The sequence below is a fragment of the Ambystoma mexicanum genome, chromosome 8 (genome assembly GCF_040938575.1).
Source record: "Ambystoma mexicanum isolate Mex_15411 chromosome 8, UKY_AmexF1_1, whole genome shotgun sequence".
In the NCBI taxonomy this organism is placed as follows: domain Eukaryota; kingdom Metazoa; phylum Chordata; class Amphibia; order Caudata; family Ambystomatidae; genus Ambystoma; species Ambystoma mexicanum.
The window spans coordinates 1566615172-1566638702 of NC_090929.1; positions in this window are offsets into that span (position 1 = coordinate 1566615172).

Here is a 23531-nt window from a genome sequence, read left to right on the forward strand (position 1 = left end):
TCGAGGGGTGATTGAAGAGATTGCAGGTAGTTTATGGAACAGTCCGATTTTACCCGTGTACAAGAAAGGCGACAATGCAATCCAATTCTGTTTCGTAATTGATCTACGTGCTATTAATAAAATTGTTGCCCCACAATTTCCAATTGTGCCTGATGTGACAACGATATTAACCATTATCCCTGCTACAGCTACTCACTTTAGTGTTGTGGATCTGAAGAATGCTTTCTTCAGTATTCCTATACACAAGGATAGTAGATATTTGTTCGCGTTCACCTTGGGGGGACATTCGTTCACATTTACTCGTGCACCTCAAGGTTATACTGAAAGTCCAAGCATTTATAGTAGGGCTTTGAAAGAGCAGCTTGACACCCTTGAATTGCCATCTACTTGTACACTGCTTCATTATGTCGATGACTTGCTTTTAGCTGCAGATTCTGAAAGTGCTTGTAAAGAAGGCACTGTTTTGTTGCTTATTCATTTAGCTGAACATGGTCATAAAGCTTTGCTTAAGAAATTTCAATATTGTTGTCAGGAGGTCGCCTATTTAGGCTATCTCCTGTCAAAGGAGGGGAGAAGATTGACACCTGAAAGAATAAAACACATTTCTGGCATGTCTGTCCCAAATACACAGAAGGAAGTCAGAGCCTTAATAGGTATGGCTTCTTACTGTAGGCTGTGGATCCCGAACTTCTCACTAGTGATAAAACCGATGTTGGCCTTGACAAAGAAGGGCATTTCTTCGCCGCTGCCATGGAAGTCGGAACAACGATCATTTGAGCTTCTCAAAACCGCGTTATGCCCTGCACCGGTTCTGGGTACTCCAAATTACAATAATGCCTTTGTGTTGTTTGTGCATGAATGTGATGGATGTGCTTTGGCTGTATTAACACAGGAACACGGAGGGAAGAATAGGCCGTGCGGCTACTACTCTTCTGCCCTTGATCCTGTCGCATGCGCTTTGCTAAGATGTTTGCGAGCCGTCGCTGCTGCCGCGTCTGTAAAACAGAGTGAGGGAATGGTCCTAGGCCATGATTTAACCCTAATGGTACCTCACTCTGTAGATGCCCTATTGAATAAAACCCAAACACAGCACCTCACCTCGGCACGGCTGACGAGGTATGAATTGACTTTGTTTGCCCCTCACATTCAAATTAAGAGGTGTTGTGTTCTTAATCCGGCTGAACTCCTACCTTTCTCGCAAAATACTGTTTGCGGTGACGAAGAATCACATGACTGCTTGTATAGTACTGAACAGGAAACTAAGGGCAGGATAGACCTTATAGATACTCCTTTGGATAATGCGGAAGGGGAGATGTTTTGTGATGGCTCCTGCTTCAAAGTTCCGGATGGTACATCTACAGCTGCTTATGCAGTCACTAAATTGAGTATGGTTGTTGAAACTAAGAGAATTTCGCATAACTCTGCGCAGGCCGCAGAGATTATAGCATTGACCCAAGCTTGTTGTAAGCGATATTCAATCAACACTACAGCCAAGTCAATGCCTAGTCTGGGATGCTGAGGAAAACCCTTATTAATGTATTTTTATGTCTAGTTCAGTACTCTGGATGACCACCCTTGTATAACACCCCTCTCTTAGAATCCCCCTGACCCCACTGAGCCAAGAAATAGTTCTGTTTTGCAAGTTTAAAAGGTTTATTTGAGAAATAAAACAAAATATATATACCACGCTTTTATAATAAATTAATAATCAATATCGCCCTTATAAATATAATGTTAATCAACAATGGGTAATCTGACACTAGCACACTTCTTTATAATCAATGAGGAGTTGGTGTAGGATGGATAAGGCAGCGAAAATACTTTTATGGTTTCAAATGGATGCAATATTGAATGAAAATGCAGTACAGAAACTAACTGCTATGGTTTCACAAGATATCATATGTTCACTTTTCCCCTGGTGACGATTCACCCCCCCCCCCTTATATGCAATGCAAGGAGATGGAAGTAACACACACAGTTCTCAGGAATGCAATTAAATACAATACGAAATGCAATTCCCACCCCAGCAAGTTTAGAGAAAACAGGTATGAGTTTTAAAACACAGGCCCAAGTGCTTTGAATGTGGTGGCAGTGAAGTGAGAAATATGCTGAAAATGCTTTTAATTCCCTTTAGGAGGTTCAGGGTGAGTGAGAGATACTTGGGATGAGCTCAGGCTCACTTTAGCAATGATTCAGGGGTGGTTATTAAGAGGCAAACGATTTTTTAGCAAAGGAAGGCAAAAAGCTGCTATCTTTTTACAGGTAAAGAAATCAGGCCAAATCGCAAATCGCGGCAAAATTCGCGAGTGCATGAATCGTGATTGCGGAAAAGGTATATATAGGAAGTCTAGGCTTGTTGGAATGCTTAGATTCTAAGCTTTCAGAGGAAAGTTAAACCACGTTCCTAGCACAAACGGTTCCAGAGATACAGACGATTTAATAAAGGTAGATTTTCGGATTTAAAGTAAAACTCAAAATGGCAGGTGACAGCTTGCAGCTGCAGAATTGACAGGTGACAGTTGTGCAGCTTTAAAAATGACAGATGACACGATTTCTAGGAGGCAGTTCTACTTAGGTTAAAATAGTTTGGATTAGATTATTTTAACTAAGAGATTGGTTCTGCACAGTTCTGCTAGGTACTCACAATATAAATTTGAAATAGGTCTCGCCACGGATCTCGTCAGGTTTTGGACTGGACTCCGGTTCTGGTCTCGGCACTTCACAGTGATCTGGGTCAGCTCTCTGGTTCTGCTCACAGCGGTCTGGGTCACTCTGGATCTCTGGTCTGGTCTCTGGCAATTGTTCTTGGCAAAAGAATTCAAACAGCTCGCCCGGCTGTGGAATAGTTTGCAAATGATTTTAAGGATGTTGAGGCCTGCTGAGAAGAGTTCTCAGTTTGTGGGTTTAGGCCCTTGCTTTAAGTTCTGAAGTAAAGTTCTGGTCTTTGGAGATTGATGGATTTGAAGTCTGGATCTCTGGATGTGAAGTCGTCGGTCAGCATGCTCCGCAGCAAATGGAATTGAATGTCCCTACCTGTCCCAGCAGTCTCTTTTTATGTGTTTTGAAAATGGGTGTGTGCCTGGTCCTATCTAAGCCTGCCCCTCTCACTTATCATTGGCCAATTCCTCCTCTCTCCCTTGATTGGGGGAAGGAAATGTGAGTCAGAGTGATGCAGTAGGCTTTATGGTCAGAGGAACCTCCCCTTGTCAGATTGCACACAAATCTATATTTGATCCAAATACATATTTTCCCAAATACACAGTTGTTTTTACATCACCTACACACATCATATATCACATGAGGTAGGCACTGTTCCGACTCTGGCGTTTCTAGGAGCTTGGGTAAAGAAATGGCAACTTATTTTCGATTTTAGTGGGTTATGCAACATTGGTTTTTCATTAAAAATGATACACATATACACGGCCTGTCCATACATACTCCAGTAAATTCTCATGTCTCTAGCTTAAACACAGAGTCTGTAGTATCAATAAATAGTGGGGTTTTGCCCCAGAACATCACACAAATTGGTGTTTGGGCTTCAATTGTGGGCAAAGTTTTCATTTTAAGGATCCCCAAATTTCACATTTCTGTCATCTGGTTACCAAGATTTATCAGTGTTTCTGTAAAATATATATTTGCTTTCAATTCAAAGTACTACAGTGTTTGAGTCCGCCCCCAAAGTTTGGGAATGACAGTGATCACATGTCTCTCCTGGCTGGCAGATCTTTGTTGACAGGAAACAGTCAAAATCACCATATCCTATTCAAGGGAAAAGGTCTTTTGTGTGGGCTCCAGCAAGCTGAGGTCAACAGACCAGGGGGCCACTTTGCATTTGGTTAGCATGACCATGTGACATCCTGGGCTTTCTGAGGTGAGAAGGTTTCCCAGCCTTTTGGCCTGTTAATCAAATCAGATTGTTTCTGGGAACAGCAGGTGGTTAGATTTTCAAATAGCCCACAGTCTTTTGAAGTCCCAATTGTCACAGAAGGCTGATTAGCTTCTGAAGTAGCAGGTCTCCTGTCAGAGTTTAGACTGCCAGCGCCGCCTTGAGTCCAAAGCGGGTAATGCATGCATTTTTTTTTGGATCACTCTTGAATTAATGCATTTCAAACAAGAGATTTTACATGTAAGTATATTATCCAGGTTCAGCACATGGCACTGGTGTGGTTCTGTAGTAAAATAATTTTGTGCCCATAATTTAGCCATATTTGACCTGAAGAAAATGAATTCCCAATAGTTATGGGTTGCTTTTGGCAATCAGCATTGCCCCTTTTGCAATGGTTTTAGGCTACTGTGTGTAGCCCAATGGTGGTTTTAGGCAGCGCCCTTCTGTGCCCACAACATAGGCAAAAATGGGTGGCAGCCTATTCTTCATGCATTTCCCTGTGCATTTTCTGGGAAGTTCTGGCCATCATGTTTTCAATGCCAGTAAGGCACAGTTTTTGTGGTAGGGCTCAGATGCATGGGTAAAAACATCCCACATTGTGAACTCTCCGAAGGGCGTACAGTAAATATATATACTGATAGCCAGTATGCCTTTGGGGTGGCTCACAACTTTGGGAGGCTTTGGTCGGAAAGAGGGTTCCTAACCTCACATGGGACCAAGATTCAGCATGGCCCCCTGATAGTGCAATTGCTCTTGGCACTCGCGCTCCCTAGTCAGTTAGCGATCATAAAGTGTGCAGCGCATCGCAAGGTCATAGATGATGTGGGGAAAGGGAACGCTTTTGCTGACCAGATAGCCAGGCAAACGGCCATATACCTTAGTACAGACATGTATGCTCTAAGAGAAACAAGAGATGCCTATGTAATGGATGAGGGTATTGGGTCTGTACGAGATATCCAAGCTGATGCCACAATAGAAGAGTCTAAAAAGTGGGCCGAAGGGATGGGGAAACTAGATGTAGATGGGTGTTGGGTGGACACATCTGAAGGGAAATGGGTGCTCCCTAATTCATATGTGCTGATGATGGTTACGATGGCACACGGTCCTACTCATGTGTGTGCTCAGCAGATCACGAACATGTTAGAGAAAGTCTGGGTAAATGATAAAATTTTGAAAATCGCTCAGCATTATGTCCAAAATTGCATGATTTGCTTGCAGCACAATGTGGGGAAGGGGACAGCAACTCCAAGGGGTCTTTTTGGGCCTCCGTCTGTCCCCTTCGAGGTCATCCACTTTGATTTTATTGAGATGAACGGTGTAACAATCTGAAATACGCCCTTGGGATCATTTGTGCCTTTAGTAAATGGGTTGAGGCTTTCCCCGTTAAGGATGCTACTGCCATGACCACTGCGAAGACTATGGTAAAGGAGTTCTTCTCACGATTTGGGTTGCCAAGAGTCATTTGGTCGGACAACGGTCCACATTTTGTTGCAGCAGTAATCTTGCAGATATGCACAGCATTACACATCGAAAAACGATTTCATTCAGCTAGACATCCTCAAGGTTCTGGGTTGGTAGAGAGACATAACGGTATCCTAAAGAATAAGCTCGCTAAAACATGTGCCGGCATCAAACTGAAATGGCCGGACGCCTTACCTATTATGTTGTTAGCCATGCGTACCACACCTCAAACTAAGACGGGGCTCTCTCCATTTGAGGTGGTGATGGGGAGGCCTGCTAATATTTGGGGTCTTCCGAAGCCTAAAGCGCTGAGAGATGTTGAAAATGTATTGCTTGAAGACTACTGTAATCAGTTGACTAAAAATCTGTATTTCATTTATCATCAGGTTCGATCAGCTTTACCTGTACGGTTTACGGACCCAGGACACAATATTCAGCCTGGAAGTTGGGTCCTGGTAAGGGCCTACGAAAGGTCCTCCTGCCTCGCGCCTCGCTGGCGGGGACCCTACCAGGTGCTGTTGGTCACCCAGACAGCAGTGCGGGTAGCTGGAAAGAAGCATTGGATCCACGCGACGCATGTCAAGAAACTTCCTCACCCGACGCCACACGTTACAGAAGAAGCAGAACCCCTTGCTGATGCTACAATCTCTGATCCTGGAGTAGCAAATAGCGCTGTGAGTGTTTCGGAGAATCCCTCTGAGCCCGTGGAGCTTGGGGAACCGTCCATTTTGCCTCTGCACTCTTCGGAAAAGTCACTTCCGGAAAACGTTGTTTCAAGTTCTGCGACTTCTGTCGCCTCTGATACGTTGCTTCCCTCAGAAAGTGACGTTACTTTATTTCCGGATCAAGCAGTACCGGGAACCACCAGGTACGACCTTCGACGAAGAAAATAGAACTACGGCACGGGTTTTGCCTGTGCATCTGGAAAAGAAAAGAGTCATTGAGATTTTTGTTCTTGCAAGGAAAATTTTGGGAAAAAAGGGGATACTGCTGGCTAGGGTTGGGGAAGGACTAAGAAGTCGCGCGACCGTAGTGTCGCCAGCAACGAACATTGGGGTCGTCGATTGAAAAACTACGATGTCTACAAGCTACTGCTTGTCTTGGACTTGTAAGCAAGGGGGTGACCAACTCGGACAATGAACAATGTGCCTGGGCCCCGAAAACGTATTGCTGTGTTATGATGATAATAATTGGAATTTGTATAGTCACTGCCGTGGGACTCTGGTACTTTGAAGAAATGTATCCTCTAGAGCCTCTTTTGCCAATTGAAATTGTACCTACTGCTCTGAGTCCCTCTGTACACCTTCATACTCTGTCACCTAGGGACTCCCAGTATAGACGAAAGTATCATAATAATACTTTAATGATAATAATGAATTCGGCGCATGCCATTTTTAATAAAAGCAACTGCTGGATCTGCACCCATTTACCGCAACATGGGAACAAGGGGCTAGGATGGTATATTCACCCTTTACCTTTAACGACTGCTTGCTATGCTTCTCTTAGAGCACTATTCTTTGGCCGTTGAAATGATAGCATCTCAGGGAACTTTGATGGAACTAATTTAAATGATTTTGAGAAACGTGTACTGACTCCCCTGGGATGCTCGCTTTTTGCAAATAGAAGTAAGCCTAATGTTGCTTCTATTAGGCCATCTGATAAACTGTCTCTTCCTTTCCAAACTCTAATTTCCTTTAAAATGGCTCTGATAGGCAATAAGGATGCCGTGCCTCCTTCCTACTCAATTAACCATAGCCCAGATTCAGTTCCCTTCTGTGTACAAAGGAATGGCACCCGGTCAATGGGAGATTTTGAAGGTTGTGCGAACGTTGTAAACTTGACGGGGAGAACAGGCCTTTGTATGTAGGGGGGCCTGTCTATTTCGTTTGCGGTAGTACAGCATTTCCCTATTTAGGGATCCTGTTACCTGGGGTATTTATAGCTAGTACATTGGAAGTTTCTAAGGCTCGTCCACGGCGGGACGAGAATGGAGATACCCCTGGGCAAATCTTGGGAGATATAGCAAAATCAGTTGTGCCATTTTGGGGACAGATAGCAAATTCTGAAAATATTAGGGGTCTAGCAAGAGAACTGGAGAGAACCATCAACCGGACCACGGATATACTCTATAATATGACACTGGAACAGAAAGCAATAAGATTGGTAGCGCTCCAAAACCGGATGGCATTAGATGTCATTCTGGCAGAGCGTGGTGGAGTATGTAGATTAGTGGGGTCCGCTTGTTGTGTTTTCATACCAGATTCCTCCCTGACAATTTTCAAGGCGATACAGAACTTGCACGTCTTTAGTTCAGAAGTGCATGTTCCTGTGGGAGATTGGAGTATTAGTACTTGGTTCTGGGACTCCTTACGATCCTGGGGTTGGAAGGTCCTTTCCGTCATACTGGTTATTTTTGATATTCTGCTATTCCTTTGTTGCTGTATCCAATGTCTACCTAGTATATGTGCAATGCTAGGGGGATGTTGCGCTCAGGCGGTGAGCACGATAGGACATAAAGTGTATGCCCCAGATACAGCATCTAAAGAGTTTGTTTTGCAAGAGGTCCTGGTGAACAACCTAATGGCTATAGATATTACAGATAACGATTCAGGATGTATGGACGACAATGCATGGAGTTATTTGCAAAGACATCAGAAATAGTCTTAGCACTTGGCATAGGCCAAAAGGAGGGTTTGTAGGAATAGAAATAATATTATGCCTCCTATTGTAATAGTTATATGTGTATTGGCCTACGCCAAGTTGTCTAAACATCATGTGCGAATAAACTCCACGGCAAGGTCTTGACCTCAGAGAAATCCATGTAAGCCACCATCTTGAATCAAGCCGCCATTTTAGGTTCTCTTGTTATGTAGAAGTCACCCTGAACATCAAAATGGAGGCCAAATGACATTTCGAATAGATTCTGGCCGTTGTGACCTCCGTACAGCTGAATGATTAATATGTCTGCAGGCCGCTTGTTGGGGTCGTGAACTGAGACCTTGTCCTACTGTTGACCTATATGTAAATGTACTACTTATATCAGCGAAACTAATCAAAATGCATATATTAAAGGTTGACCTGGCAAGGAACCCTAGACCAGTATTGTATTTCGCAGAATGGTTAACCCGCAAGAGGGTTGGCCAAGGGCTGTACAAATTGTATAAATGGCCCGGGTATTCCAATGTGCGCTCTATCACTGAACACATCGAACCCTCATTGAAGGAGGTTATGTTATACTGAGAGCCGAATAGCTAGCCGTTTTTCAATCGATTTGGTAACTGTTGTAGCTTGAAATAAAGTATGTGTATGTTTCTTTGTAACCTGTGTTGGTGTGTTTCCTTTTGGGCTTCCCGGCCTCATATTATTTTTCTGTTTTCACAGTCTAACCCTTGACTGACAAAGTGCACCAAATCAGTCTCATGGAGTGCGGGGAGGCACATGGGCAGGCCACCCTGTCATCCACATGGAAGTCAGCTGAGGTTCTTTAGTCAGCCAGGCACCCTGCTGGCTGGAACAATGATGGCTTCTTGGAAAACCACCATAGGTTTGTTTTTCCCCCCACCGTGAGACGGCAGGACACCCCAGCAGGTCATGTTCTAATGGGACATCACATGGAGCATGGCCCTTGGCCGGCTTGCAGTGGTGCAGTGGTTTAAACACAAAGCCCACTGGCACAGTGGTTTCACCACGAAGCCAGGTGGGGCAACGAGAACCAAGTAAGGCACAGACAGGACCCATACACACTGTCTATAGTAATCCAGAGGAAGGTGACTGAGCTTTCTTGTATTCTGTTTAACCTAGGTGACACAGGGGGAGTTCTGGCCAAAAGCATCCAGCCTCGTTTTAGATGAAACTGGAAATTGATTTTTTGAATTGATGGCCATCTGTACTTCCAGTGGAGGCCACCGATCTGGTAGTGAAATTCATTTGAATGTCCCTGGGCAGGAAGGATCTTGGGCACCCTGGCCAAGGGGCAGCAGGAACCACTGGGCAGTGGGCACTGCAGACCCATATGTGAGCCAGGCACATAAGGGTCGGGGTGAGCAGGGGCAGCACTGGTCCTCTGTCCAGGCCGTATTTGAGCTTTTCCCTTCATGGAGGGATGTAGAGCCTGGGAGGGAGCCCCAGGTCCACTGCTGGCCAGGCAAACAGTGAACCCACGTTCGAGGCAGGCACTCAAAGGGGGGCAATGGGGGCATGTTAGGACAGTTTTTCTGAAGTCCAACTAAGGGCTTAGTAAAACTATTCAGCTGAAGCAATACAAGACTCCATTCTTAGTATAAGGCTGTACCACCTGAGTACATGGTAATGTAGACAGAGCAGCCAGGCTTATCTTAGGATGGAGAGAGGGCTGTAGAATCAGTACAAACCATAGACCATACCAATGGTATATAAGGCGCTATATAAATGCAAAATAACATAACATAACAAATTAAATTGTAATACAAATGGTCCAAAGAAATACTGAAACACTATGTATGTAAAAATAAATTATTTATTTAAATACAAGTAGGCCCAGATAAATCTAGGGGTTAATAAGTACTATCACACAGTATATGTAATCACAATTAAAAAAAATACAACACTATGCTTGAAGGTGCACAGACCAAAGCATACGCCTTATTTGGAACACCTAACAGTAGTTCTAGGGAAGTGAAAACCTTTTCATACACATTCAGTATAGGTCACCCCTATTCTTGGGGAGTAAAAACCAATGGTTACTTCCACAATTACATTCAGTAATGCAAGGGCAGTAGACCCTATCCGTTGTACAGTGACTCTCAGTACAAATCACATAATCAGTCAACTGCACAATGTATTTGTTGTGAATAGTGGCACACATATCCCAGGTACAGTAAAAACCTATAACTACTTTTGTGATAACACACAGTTATACTAGGTGAGCAAAACCTAAGGATGTAATATTCAATTACAGATGCTTTTGAGATCAGTGTAACACAGATTGAGATAAGCAGTAACTCCTGTAACTTATTTTTGGATGGAAAACAGCTAACTAAAGATAAGTAAAACCCATATACTTTTTTAAACCTCACAATGGAGTCCAGGTTAGATCTTTCCCAGTTATACAAGTACCTTATGTATGACTTATGAGGGACGGTTAGAACCAAAGACTCTCTGTGTGTATGTCTACAACAGCACAGGGAAAGCAAACCCTAACGTTACACTTTACTGAATGACTCAAAGTTATTCTAGGTAGGCAACAGCCCAATACAGACTTAATCTGGACAAGCTAGCAGCAAGTCAGGGGAAGTAAGACCCAGGTGGGGGACACTCATACAATTATCCTAACAGGACTAATCTGATTATACCAACAAATTACATCTTCACATCTACTTCACATCTACTTTCTGTTAGAATGGCAAAACAGTTTCTAAGGAAAGAAAGATGTGAATCATACATTTGAGAATAGTACATCAGACATTCAAGGTAAGTAAGACCTTTTGTAACTGTTCACTCTTAGAGTTACAGCTACCAACCAACTGTCAGTGTCAGAATAGGTTCTTAAGCAAATAGGTGAGTACTTTACTTCTAGGGTTAGAAGAGGGACCAGGGGCTTCGCAGAAGACACCCTAGCAGGATTCTAGCAGTGGGACTGGGTACACTATACGAGAGACCTCCCATTCACTGAGAACACCACACAAAAGGCACTTATTGCCAATAAATTGTTAAAGAGGATAACTTTAAAAAGACACTATGGAGAGTCTAAAAATGACTCCCAGAAAAAGAGTGCAAGATTCTGTGAGTGTGGAAAAAGGTTCCCATTCACAGAAAAATATCCCACTAGTAAAGCAAAAGGTTCTGGGGTTGACCCAGGTCAGGAAGATTTACCATTTCTATGAAAACCTTACCTAACAGGGTAGCATTCCCAGCCATCATGGAGTTCAGGCCAGGTCACAAGATAGCTCTTCCAATGAGCCTGCTGAGCGGGCACAGCCCCTGGCCTCCTGACACCAAACCACACCCTCTGCATGGACCCAGGATTTAATGCCCAAGTGGTTTTGTGGTGCCGGGGGCGGGGGGCAGAAGGGGGCTTGGCAGGGCGACAACTGCTAAATGCATTAGAGCTTTTCACATAAAGGGCACTGCTCAGTAAACCATAGTTGTCAATGTTCACAATTCCATGCTGGATTCATTGAGCAAGTCTTTTTTTTATTCCACACTGCATACCTATGCGAGCAGGCGAGGAGGTCTGGCAAGCCCTGCCCAGGCCTCTCCGGAGGGCATGGCTCAGAGGTGTCCCAACCAGTGCCCTGTGCCTCTAGGGGTGCTAACCCAGCCATTGGGCACCTGCCTCTGATGCAGCACACCAGCCACACTACTAAGCAGAGTTCCTCACAGCGGACCCAGCACACTCGAGAGGGCAAAGCTGAAAGGAATCGAGTTCAGGGCCCTGGATAGCCAGGCATTCTACCCCACCCTTTGGTGCCACTGGGTAGACCATAGCTGTCAAGTTTCCTTGTTCCATACGTGACACCTCAAAGCTATCCAGTTGTTTTTCTTTCATGCACAGCATGTCTATGCAAGCTGAGAAGGTGACTTAGGGAGAAATAATGTAGATCAGAACCAGGTCAGTCCTTTGTACAGGTTGGTTCATTGCACTCAGGCGAGCACAGGGTGTGATGTCATTAGTGGCAGGGATGTTGTCACTATGTTGGGTGTTTTCATGTGCGTTAGCCTGGGGTGAGCAGGTACAGCAGCATACTTGCAGAGGGAAGCATGATGGGGATGGGAGGTGCAGATGCATATTTCTTGCAGCTGTGGTGCTCTTGTGGGCTGAGATGTCACTGTGTGGGGTGTTTTTCAGTGTGTTTGCTTGGGGTTAGCAGGTCCAGAAGCATGGGTGCAGAGGGAGACATCATGATGGGAGGCTGGTTAGTCATTACTTGCAGTTGTTGCATGACATTCAAGGGAGCACACAGTGGTGCTGTTGTGGGCAGGGATGTTGTAACTGTGTGGGTTGTTTTTCAGTGTGGTGGCCTGGTGTGAGCAGGTCCACCAGCACGGGTGCAGCGGGAGACAGGGTGATGGGAGGCTGGTGAGTCATTGCCTGCATTTTCTGCATGGCACTCGGAGGGGCACATGGTACAGTGTCATTGGGTACAGGGTTGTGTTACCTGCTCTGACCTTCTGTTTTCCTTTCTTCTGAGGCATTCTGCAAGGGAAGACAGTTGTTGCTATGCAAGAACACAGGGTTGTGGCATGTCTGCATTGGTCCATGACTGAGGTTGGCTGGGACAGACTCTCAAGGTACAATGCCGCCATGTGAGATGGACATTTTTATTGGAGTCAACTTTTCTCAGTCTGTATGACTATTTATATGGAGATGTGTTTTATGACCTGTATTGTTGGCAGATAATGGAGTAGCCACGTCACCTGTTTATTATGGTGAAACACACCTAGAGTGGGCACAGCAATCCTCCTAGGCGTTTGTTTCTGCTTACATTATATGCTCTGCCTTTCTACATCTGTTCTACTGTGTGTTGTTGGGTATCTGAGTGCACAATTATTGGTGGTGGCCATGTCAAAGTGGTAACAGGTTTCATTGATTGTGTTGTCTGCTTTTGCATACTGTTGTTTCCACTTGCTATGACTGTGTCAGTGATTTGTGCACTTGATGTGATAACTATGGACACACACAGTTTGCCTCTCTCAGGCACACATTTTCAGGTTGTTTTTGTGGGCAACATGGATTAGCCCTGATTCATCATTTAAGTGCATCAGGGATGTGGCTTTACTGTGTGTGCTCCACAGGTGCTGCTATTCAGGGGGAAGTAGGTTAGCACAGCCTGATTGCATGCATCCTGTCCCTGTGCCCTTTGGCCTGCCAAGGGGATGGGTGGTGCCTGTGGCTGAGGATGATGTCCCTCCTGCAGCTCTACTGGTATGCCACACTGTGTGGCAAAATTGTGCAGGACACAACATGCCACAATGATCTTGCATACTACTGGTGGGGTATATAGCAATATGCCACCACAGTGGTCAAGGGAGCAGAAGCATGACTTAAGCACCCCAAACGTGTGCTCCACTATGGCCCTAGTGGCTATGTGTGCTGTGTTATACCTTACCTCACCTGGGGTGACAGGATTCCTGAATGCGTGAGCAGGAATGGTGAGAGTGGGTAGGCACCGTCCCCTGCAAAGGTGAAAATTATTGTTGTTAGCATTGATTTTCATGGCCTGTTATTTTGTGTGTCATGTGACTGCTTGCATTTGCATAATAGTTGATACTCACCGCTGTGCCAAGTGTGGGCAAAGGTTCCCGATCCCAGGGCCTGGTATAGTGGTGAACTGCAGTAATTAAAGCCATCATGTGTGCTTCAGGGAAAATTGGCATTCACCTGCATGATAACTCCCTTGACATCGCAGATGACCTGTGTATTGATTGAATGCCAATGCTTTTGGTTGCAGTGCATGTGCTTGCTTTCTCGGGGTGAAGGGGCTGTAGCGCAACATGCGTAAGTCAATGGCTCCCGGTACCCGTGGGAAGTGTGCAATGGCATAAAACTCCTGGCACACACTCTGCCTTGCCTGCAGTGTGCACGGCATGTATATGTACACACGCACACGTGACACCCAGAGAGCGTGGGCTGCGATATGCCCCCAACAAAGGCAGCTGTGTGTTGGAATGAGCCTGTAGCCAAAAAATATAGGGCTGTCAGTACCTTCTCCAAGGGTGTGAATAAATGTGAGCAGATGGTGGGTGATGCAAGGTCTTCCTCCCACTACGTGACCAGGTCTGGGATGACATGGGAAGGGAATCTGCACCTTGCACACACCTCCTCATCTGGCATGCCAAATAGCACTGTGCGAGGATGGAAAATACTGTCCCCACTCAACCTCCTTCTATCATGAACTATCACTGCAACTAAGCCAGGATTCATCATGGAAATCCTATTTTGTAATGGTGTGCATTGCGCGCTTTTAATGCGTGGCCTTTGAGCTTTGTACGTTGGGTCCCGTTTCACGTGGCAGTAACATCACAGGGTTTGCGTGTGCCTTTTCACTACGGGACGTTGCAGTTAGGAATCCATTAATTGGGTTAGGTTTTCGCTTGACTGAGCATGTTTTATTTTACGTGGTGTGTCCCGCAAACATGCACACCTTATTCCTTGTTCTTCCTCATTTTGCGCAATGAATGGAGAATATACATGTTCCGCACCCTATTTGTTTCTTTGCGCTGGCCCTTCCCACACTTTGCGCTGTGTGTCGCGCAAAGCGCTCAGCACCACGCAAAGTAGGTAAGGACCCGCGCAACATAAGTGCAGACCCACGCAAAGTTTGATCCATGTATCGGCAACGCGAGTTTTGTGCAGCGCAACGTTTACTTTTTCCCTTTGCGACTCACAAAATGTCTTTGAATCCGGCATCTAGTGTCTTTCGGAGTATAATATACAGAGAGAGAATTTATTGGAAGTGAATACTTGTGTGTGGACCAATATCGAAATTCATGCAGGCAGGTAAAATCTTGTGTTATTGATCAATGGTTTTGTATGTATAACATTGTAGTGATTTCCAGGGTAAAAATGGAAACCACTTTTGTTTGAATTTCAGTCAGTTATTTGAAAGAATTTTGAGTTTTGAGAAACACACTGGCCTCATTACGACCCTGGCGGTAGAGTGATAACGGTACCGGTAGTGCTGCCAGCACCGTTATCACTTTACCGCCACATTACCAGTTGTGCTCGAGGGGCTGCACTGTACGCCTGGTCAGACCAGACGTGCAGAGCGGCACCCGTTAGCAGAACAGGATGGTAGCAACAGTCCCGTTATTAACGGGACCGTTGTTACCATCCTCCCCATTCCCATTGAGCCCTATAGGGGCTCAATGGGAATGGGGACGTACCGGGTTCGGGTCCCGCGGATGCGAATTACCAGGCTGCAAAGGTCGGAATGGCCCGGTAATTCCCATTTTTCGGGACCCGAGTTTGGGGTTAGCCATGCCGGTAAAAACAGCTGTGTATGTCCTATAATTTAAATGTATACAAATACAAACATTCCTACAGCAGTTAATACAAATCATTTTTATAAACTTATTATGAAAATATGTTTCACAATATTATGGAAACCCAAATACCCAACCTATATTCATGCAATGCCCTTAGAAAATTAGAAATCGAAATGTAACCATATTCCCATTTCATGTAACATATTATTATAATTATTATTATTATGCCATTTATTGAACGTGGAACTAGCTTCGAGAAGCAACAGAGCGCTTTACAGAGGTATAGAACAATACAAGTACACAACAAAGCACTTTACAGAGGTATCAAACGGTACCGATGCATAACAGAGCATTTTTCAGAGGTAACAACAGAACAGATACACAGCGGACGGTAGGATACAGAGGGGTACAGAGGAGGGGTACAGCTGTACAGGGCGGCAGGGAGGAGAGGAGCGGATGGCATCTAGTGAGTCAGGTGGTGTGGGGGCGACGAGATGGCCTTGTTGTTGAGGAGGAGAGGATCCTTGAAGAGGTGGGTCTTGAGTTATTTTCTTAATTGTAGGAGAGTGGGTGCAAGTCTGATGCTGATGGGGAAGAGGTTCCATAGTCTTGGGGCGTAAGCAGAGACGGATTGCTTTCTGGTCCTTTCCATTTTGCAGTAGCGGATATTAAGTCTGCAAGTGTCCTGGCTTCTGATGGTGCGCTGTCCACTGGGGATGCTGAGTTTCTCCATGGGGCAGCTGGGGGATTGAGGGCAATTGCCTTATATATACCGCAGGAAGACTTGAAGGTCATTCGTGAATGCAGTGGGAGCCAGGGACGGTCGATGAGCGCCGGGGTGATGTGGTAGTATCTGCGTAGATCCTTGAGGAGGCGTGCAGCCGTGTGTAGGCCATTACTCAGGGGCACAAGGGAGGACAATGGGAGGTCTTCGTGGAGGGCATTGCTCCCCTCCAGTTGGGATAGGACCAGTGCTTGAACAGTGGATCTAAAGTTGTGCGGAGGCAGGATGGGTTTCACTTTCCGCAGAAGGGAAAGCTGATACCAAGCTGTCTTGAGTTTTCTTAGCTATGTGTGTCTTGAAGAACAGGTGTTTGTCGAATTGGAACCTGAGGGACTTGCCGCAGGAGGTGAGTTTGGGTGTGAAGTCCTCAGGGTTCATGGTTGATAGCCATGTCTGTATGTCTGGGTGTTCGGTGTTGTTGGTGAGGAGTGGGAATTCAGTCTTGGAGGAGTTGAGCTTTAAGTACGCACTGGACATCCAAGACAGGATCTGCGAGAGGCAGGTCTGAGCCTGTGGATGTCCTTGATGGAGTCAATCTTGAGGTACAGTTGTATGTTGTTGGCGTATTGGGAGATGTGGATGTTAGCTGTGGGTTGGAGGGCTCCCAGCAGATCCATGCATAAACTGTAGATCACTGGGGAAAGGATGGAATCTCAACGGGACTCCACAGGTGAAGGGTAGCATTAGCCATCTAGAGGAGTCCATCTGAACAAACAGCTGGTGGTAGCTGAGGTAGGACTTGAAACAGCAAAGAACAAGGTTGCTGATCTCCGTATACAAGCGAGAAAATTGTTACATTCTACTCCTTTACATTAGTTGTTACTTTGAATAACTCTAAGTCTAGGTCATCACTTCTGTCTAATATGTTTCTTTCCATGTAGACAATACATGAATAAAACATCTAGGCCTCAAAATTAATTCCTTATATACTTTCATACATGTTACCATGCTGTGACACAGTTTAAATGAAGGCCCAGCAAGGACAATACACAATGCATCCCGTGGTTTCAAATTGCTTTGTTTACAAGTAATGAATGAATCAGTGTCCTGCCGAGTATTGCCATCCCTCAGCATGCAAGTACTACCCACACATCCTATACAGTAAATGGCCGTCTCAATATTCAGCCTATTTCCAAAAAGCACTAACAACGGGATTCGTCCCATTGACACCGATATTGAATTTCCTTGAATAAAATTTCTCAAATATATTGTGAGAGCTTGTCCCAACTCAAATCCAACAGTGACATAAATAACCAAAGTTTACCAGTATAATTACAATCCTCAGAGCGGCTCCAAGTAATTTTAGCACCTTTTGAGATGTATTTAAAATCTGACTAATTGTAAGTAGTGTTCTCACTTTGCAGATCCTAAACTCATAGGCATCTGATTACAGTAATGCTTGGAATAAGTTGGTTGGTTGGTTACATTCTTTATCAGAAAATGCAACAAACTTTATTTTTAACCATCAATAATCTTGTAATCTTGTCGCTAATCGAAACCTACCCACAACTATTTTTGCACTGAGACCAGCGTTAGTTTGAACACACCATTAGTGGCAGGAACGTCATTTAGGGGTCGCCAGAGGTCGCAACTGCGACCTGTTTAAATTTTTTTTTTTTTTTTGTAATGCAGCCTCTTGAGCTGTGGTCAGCACCATGTGGCTCTTTATTTCTGGGGTGGCTGGCTTTCTTTTTCAGGCCCCTTTAAAAAAAAAAAAATAAGAAAAGGAGTGCCACAAGTCTAACACTTTCAGCACTGGCCCTAAATAAGAAAGAATAGGAATACAAAATAATTTGTCTTTCTGGAATTCTATACAATAATTGCTAGACTCATTAAAGGTTAATTTCAGGCACACTTCAGGGGGTGAGTCACTAATTTAGTCTGTTCTTAAACGCCTCAACACAGCCTTTCATCCTTCTGAGGTTGATAAATGAGTACCAACACAGGTTGGGTGAAATTGGGTGTATATTTTTTCTATATAAAGCGCTTAAACGTAAGTGCTATATAATAACACATCATTATCATTTGGTCATGGATGTCTGCTTGCATTCACAGTAATTTGGTGATATGGGCCTAGATACACTGATCTTAATGATACATATGGCGATCCATTCTTGTATGAAATGTACATCACATTATAGTGATATCGTAACCATATTTTTCATAGTGTACAATGCTATGTGATGCCACGCCCTGTTTTGTCAACGGGTGAAAGGTCGTGTTCCATAACTTCCCGCGATATCACTTTGGGGTGGGTCAAATGACATCACTTCCTGTGATGTCATCAGGGGTCAAGGGTCATGTGATGTCACTTCCGCTACCCCTGGCATTTTGGTGAAATGACGTCCCTGATTAGTGGACCCAGCGGCTCCCTTCTAAGCCTAACATCCCCCTACTTCTTTAACCTACCTGCCCTACACTCAACTCCTGGAGACAGCTAAGTAATTGGGACCCATCACTCCTGAAATGAAATAAGAAAGAAGAAATCACATGCGCTTGCTGTCTCTCACCATCCTGAGTATAACGACTCAATTTGCCATCTGTCGAAATTTGACACATGTTCAGTTTTGGAAAACTTGTTGGGGTCATGAGGAACAGCCAGCCCAATTGGCACTATGTTGCGTTGAGGTCTGAAAAAAGTGTTTTTTCAGGCAAGAGGAAACATCAGACCTTTTAGGCCTAGTTTGAGTGTGGCTCCGAATTGGGTCTATGTAAATCTTTGCTCTTTTCAGAAAGATAATCAGTTCTGTTGGTTCCTACGGTTTTTTCGTGTCTGAAGAAAGTATTGTTCGATTCTAACTTGAGCAAAAGGTGGCAACCCCAGTGCGTCCTGCTCCCCTAGCCCTAGCTACCAAAACAAGCAATGCAAAACTGTGAAACGTATTCACCCTTCACAACTAGTCAAACCCCCTTCCCTTTCGGGAGAGGATGTCGACGCCCTTTAAGGAACATAGATTTGTATCTATGAAATAACAAGGAATAATATGTCAAAGATCATAATAATGTCGGCTGAAGACCAAAGGACTGTTCTTCTTTTGAAACTATATTTCAAGAAGCAATGTTGCAAAGTTTGAAGCTTTTCATGGATCTGCAGGGTGTTGTTGTGTTATAAAATTACTGTTGTTGCTGTCTATATGGAACATCACTGTCCGGGAGGATAGCTTAACGGCAACGTGAGCGCCTTGGAAGCAAGACGACACAGCGCCAACACAGGTTCAATCCCCAGGTCCGCGCTTAGAAACCTCTGGGTGTTTAAGCGCATTATAAATACGGAACTAAGACAAAAAAAAGTTTCAAAAACAATTACGCAACTAAAAAAAAGGAAAACGAGCAATTCCTGTAACAGCGCCTCGATTTCTGCAGGCTGTGTGAGCGCTTTAAAAATGCAAAATAAATAAATACTGTCTTGGCAAGCTAGATAGACAATATAGAATATTTTAAAAGACATCTTCTTTCATTATAAGTTCAACTACAGGTTATCGACCTATGGAGCCCCCACTCTCACGAATTTCATTTTCCAATCCTTGGAGCACTCCATAACATTGTATCGATGGCATGATAATTTATTTATATATGGACTTTTTGTGTATGACCTATGATGGTTTATTTTTTTTCAAATTTCTTCTTTTCTTTTATTTTTGTCCATGTCATATATATATTTAGCCTGGATTTGAGAAAGGCAAGTTTGGTTTGCTGAAACACGTGTCATCCAACAAGACTACCTCTAAAAAAAATCTGCAATTAAAGAAACCCTAAAAACCTTCTTGAGACGTTGTTGTATTTCATGAAAACTCTGCAGCGCATCCACAAGTTTAAGCTCCCCCACATAGTGCTACTTTGAACAAACGGAGTTGAGGGTCTATGTCTTTGTAGCAGCTTACTCGGATGTGACCTTTGAACTATATATCTACTATCTGCATTTAAACTATTGGAATTTCAAAATAGGTCGCAAGGTGTTATGTTAAAGGTGTCAACCAAAAAGTCCCTCACCAGTAACTCATCTTCTTTCATTAGTTTGGTCTTTGTCAGATCTAAATCCCCATCAGGTTTTTGGAAATACGGTCTGGAAGCCAGGATACAAAAACCATATTATGGTTATTCAGAAGTGCGGTCAACATTGTATTATTTTTACCCTCCCAACATCCCTGGCATCCCACTTAATTTCAACTTTGAAGTCTAAACCCGCTACAAACGTGCTCGCATGTAACCCTTAAAGCAGTTCATGAAATGTCAGACTGTGATTTACAAATTTGGTTCACTTTTTTGTGCCATTTCTTGTTATTTAACCCATTCCTGGGAGGATAGCTCAGGGGCAACACCCTTGTCTTGGAAGAAAGACAACGCTGAGCAGCACAGGTTCAAAACCTGGTCCGCTTATAGGCTGGACTCCAGTATGAACCTGCAATATAAGAATCCAATTGTATTTTTAAATAGCAACTCCCATCACAAATCGAACATTTTTCAAATCTGAATGCACATTCTGGAAGTGCATCTTGAAACAGTACAATGATTCACTCGAGTCTTTGGGAGACAAGGCTTAGCACCAGGATTGCCTACATCCTGTACATTGGCTACCTTTAATAATTAGTATATTCTTCCAGCTTTAAATGGGAAATTATATGACTTGGTTTATCCTCTTGTTCTTGCTAAGCTCTACCTAGTGACCATTCTCCTTCTGTTTAACATACTTAAAATGGTGCATCATTTCACCTTTTCTCCCCTACTAAGCTCTGAATGATCCTGGCCTTCCTTACTATTCCTCTCTCTATCAATGCTCTACCTGGCCTACAGTGCAATAGGGCAATACCCGAAAAGCAGTCGCAACATGCTAGTGTGGATCAGTTTTTTTTTTTATCAAAGTGGGTCCGTTTTTGGCCAAAGTATGTTAGTTTGATTATTTACTTGACTGTGCAGCCAGACCAGTGTTACTGAACCAATATTATTTAAAATTCACAATTTGCAATACATTTTACAAGAAAAAGTCCTCCCTTGGGAACTACTCCAAGAGTCTGTCACAAAAGGAATGTATTGTCATGTGTAAATCTGTGCCAATTTTTCATTGGTACCCCAATCAATTTTAATGCCACGGTCTGACCATGTCTGTGTCCCTTTATTTTATTTTCTGTCTGGTTCGCGAATTTAACCTCTGGACTTAGTTTTGAATGATACTTATTTTATCCATTCCCCACCGCCTGTGCTTTGATATGATCTTGTCATTTACAAAGTGGCTCTTTACAAAAATCCCATTTTAAAAATTCGAATGCATGATTCATAACGCATTTACTTTAGCCATACACTTGGGAAACGGACCCATCATTTCTTATGTAAGGGGGGCAGGTACATCACTTTTCCCCCGCTGACACTGTGCATGGTGTCGATTTTGCTGGAGATAAAACACCATTAACTTCTAAATCATTTACAGGAATGGCACTGTTGTTAATGTAGTCATATTGACTGACAGATGATCCCTACCGCTATTGAATTCTTTGAAATGTAAGTGATTAGTACTAAGGCACAAAGCTGGAAAGGAAGCTCAGCATGTCGGGTGAATGTAACTGTAATCTCATTTGTTCAGATCCAACTGTAAATCATATGGCTTTCTCCCAGATTCTTCGGACAAAAAAAGTCTGTAAAATGCAGGGTTTCAGTGCACGGGTCATGCATACATTTGTGGGGGTGAGGGACGGCTGATGACGCGATACTGAAAACCAAATATTGCCACACATGACTGTAGCTGCTGTTGGCAAAATGTGCATTATTCTAGAAGATCATGAACATGATGTTTTGCAATGAACATGATGTATTGCATTATGTAGTTTCTACATGAACATTTACTTGTGTAGTATTTTGGTGTAAAACTTGTAAAATTGTATAAGACATGATAAAAAAAAGACATAACGGGCAAGATTAAATATTATGTGTTAAACAGAATTGTGTTAAGACATTTTACGAGTTAGAAAATTGATAAAACTCTGCTGTTGAATCAATGATGTGTCTCTGATACCTTGGGCATTAAAATTAGATCAGTTTTCAAGATATACCATTTCTTTTCAGAAATCTAATACAGAAACACATATTACACTGGATCACCATCCAAGCACTACAATCATGCTTTCTCCATAAATGATTCGTCTGTATAATCAACTGTCTTGGTTAGAAATAGTCATCACGTAGTTGTTTTGGCTAGGCAGTCAAACATAAGGTGGCAAGTAGGCTCAATCTTGCAGAGGGACATAGACAGCTAAAGAGGTGTACTTCTTTACAGCACAATACGCTTTGTAATGGGCATACGCGAGCCTCGTTCTGGGCAGCGCGTGCGCGGTTAATAAACGGGAGTCCATGCACGATAGTTGCCGCCGGGACCCCAGACCAGCAAGACGTGTCCGAGTATTCTTGTGTACAGGTGCGTGCTTGAGTGACTGGAGTTTCCACAATAACAGTACTCTTGACGTGACCGCTCGGGCTCCCATACCCCCCTCGTCCCCCCGATTCCAACGAATAAACCCAATCTTTTATGAACAATCTATGTTTAGGTAGGCCCAAAATAACTGTCAGGGAGTTAGCAAGAGATTGTGTGGCTGGAATTATTTCTTCAACCTCAAATGCACGCAGCCCTGTAGATTGTAGTTCGTTAAACCATAGTTTTAGATGTACGAAAATAAAATGTATATTAAAAATACACCACTTTAAAATGTAAGAGGAGGTATCTCAAAAAATCTTGATGGCTAGTATTTGTAGTACTATGAACAAATGAGCTTTAAGTTGGTGTTTCACAAAGGACACAGATGCTCTCTTGCGATGCCCTTTGTGGCAATGACACACAATAACGTGTGCATGATTTGAAAGCGGGCATCTCTTGACGAATAGACACGCCATGTCCTGGAGTCGTCGAAGAAGTCTCAGACTTTCCTTCAGACCGAGACAGTTAATACCCCGGGCTGGTATGTTTTCTTCCTGCGGCGGCCCAGATGTGACGGAGAGCGCAGGCCTCCCAGGTATGTGGAGAATGGCGTGACGTCACGGCCGCTCGGCGAGAACCCCGGCTCTGACACTCGGCGGCTGACGAGCTTCGGCATTTCCTTGGCTCTCTGTGAGGAAGGAGGGGGAGGGAGCCCTCAGCGGCCGCCCTGCGTGTCAGCAGCCCGGGGCCTCGCGGTAAGAGATGATTCAAGAGCCTGCGGCGCGCCGCCCGCCCTCCCTCCCTCATTCATGGCTGAGGAAGCTCCGCGCCACTTCCCCTGTCTTGTCTGACTAAACTCGCCCTCGCTCGCTGGCCCCTCCTTTACAGCTACACGCTGTGGGGCGTGCCCCTGCTAAAATTATAACCGAAAGTGGCGTTGCCGTGGATTGGAAAGCATCAGCCATTTTGAAATATGTCAAATAATGTGCGTATCCTGCGATATGTGATTTAAAAAGAAAAAATAACTGTTAAAA